This window comes from Acomys russatus, chromosome 9 (genome assembly GCF_903995435.1).
Source record: "Acomys russatus chromosome 9, mAcoRus1.1, whole genome shotgun sequence".
Classification (NCBI taxonomy): domain Eukaryota; kingdom Metazoa; phylum Chordata; class Mammalia; order Rodentia; family Muridae; genus Acomys; species Acomys russatus.
Window position 1 is genome coordinate 66,222,628 of NC_067145.1, and position 1,360 is coordinate 66,223,987.

Below are 1,360 nucleotides of genomic sequence, written 5' to 3' on the forward strand. Positions count from 1 at the left end.
CCTTCACCCATCCATCTCACTGGAATCCATTTTTTAAATAAAGATTTTCTTTGCAGTCACTTAGTTCAGAATGGAAAAACATAGCTCACCAACAGCTTGTCAAGATTGTGGGACACAGATAATATTATTCACTGGACTTACAATCTACTGTTCCCAGTTATACTAATTCCAAACATGAACTTCTTCCACGGTTGTTGAAGGTCTTCTAACCTACATTTCCAATCTGCCCTCGGACAATATACAAGGAGTTCCGCAGAGACATCACGAGTCAGTCTTCAGGTGACATGGACTGCATCTTTTGGTATGCATCATGACAGAGAACCAGAAATGACAAGAAGGACAATAGTGGTTATGAAAATAATGAAGATAAAGAAGATGATAAGGATGACAGTGATGATCAAGATGAGTGAAAATAAAGATGATCACAAAGAGGAAGAAGAAGAAGAGAATGGAGATGAAAATGATAATGCTGAAGATAATGTGATGAGGAAGAAGATGATGGTAATGCTGATGAAGATTATGGTGAATCCTATGTGTTGAATATTCCTATGATCCAGACATTTTATTTTATTATTTCTTTTCATCTTTATGTATTGCATTTTAGGAAGAATGGATGGAGTGTTAAATAACTTGCTTTGTCCAAGGCCATATAGCTGCTGAATGGTGAGGGTGGGTCTGAGGACGCCATGACCAAGCTCTTAATCATTATCTTGTGTTCTTCACATACCCTGATCCCAAAATAGAAAGTTCATGAGTCTATATTAGCATTGACTATAAAAGGCAGAGAGCTCTCCCTGGATGCAGGCAAAGCCAGGGTCCTGAGAGCTCTTGGAATGCCAAGTAAAATCAGGGAAAAGACAAGAATCGCTCTGTGTTATAAATAAAATCCAGGCTATGCTTTCCTTCACACTTCAGATGCTCAAGGAAAATTGGTTTTCTAAAATTTTAAGGTTACTCATCACTATTTCATCCATTCCTTTTATTGATTTTAAAATCACTAAGCTCCAAATTGTAATAACCACTAAAGTTTAGAGAGTCAAGACCAAACTATGTATAGAGGATGAAAGTCAGAAGGCAAAAGTCAATGTGATGCACATATGGCATCAGAGGAACCCCACCCATTACTGGAAAAAAATGACTCCCCACAAATGAAAGCTCACTAATTAACCAACTTCTGTAGCAGAGGGAAATGTGAGTCCTGAAGAACTGAGTGTGGAGCCATGCACTGCTAGGGAGACATGCATTCCTACAGAGCTGTGGGTTCCTTAGAACATGTGTGTAGAATCCTGGGAAGATAGTTTCTAAAGAGGTGTGGTATTCTGAAGAGGTATACATTCCTGAGGAGATGGCTTCCTGAGAT